Below are 316 nucleotides of genomic sequence, written 5' to 3'. Positions count from 1 at the left end.
CTCCTGGCTCTATGGGCCACAGGCTCGGGAACTATTGGTTGGCCCCCCCATCTGACTTTTTGTGAATGGAAAGCTGTCTCAAAGCCTGGTGCTTCAAGACTCACAAAGAGTTTTTTTCCCAGCCTCCCTGAGGCTGTCAGAGCCCTGAACAAGGGTTTTTCCTCCTTGCCTGATTGAAGGTCAAAGGTCAGGGGGGGTGTGGTCCTGTAAAGCCCCTGTGTGACTGTAACGGTGATTTAACGGCTGTTCAAACACATGTGAGCTGAACTCCGGTATTACTGTACATTATCTGATGGAGAGATTAAGGTTATATGTG

This window comes from Gymnoscopelus microlampas (genome assembly GCF_963454915.1).
Source record: "Gymnoscopelus microlampas genome assembly, chromosome: 20".
NCBI lineage: Eukaryota > Metazoa > Chordata > Actinopteri > Myctophiformes > Myctophidae > Gymnoscopelus > Gymnoscopelus microlampas.
The sequence above is the reverse complement of the archived record's forward strand: the minus strand, read 5'-3'. Positions refer to the sequence as shown.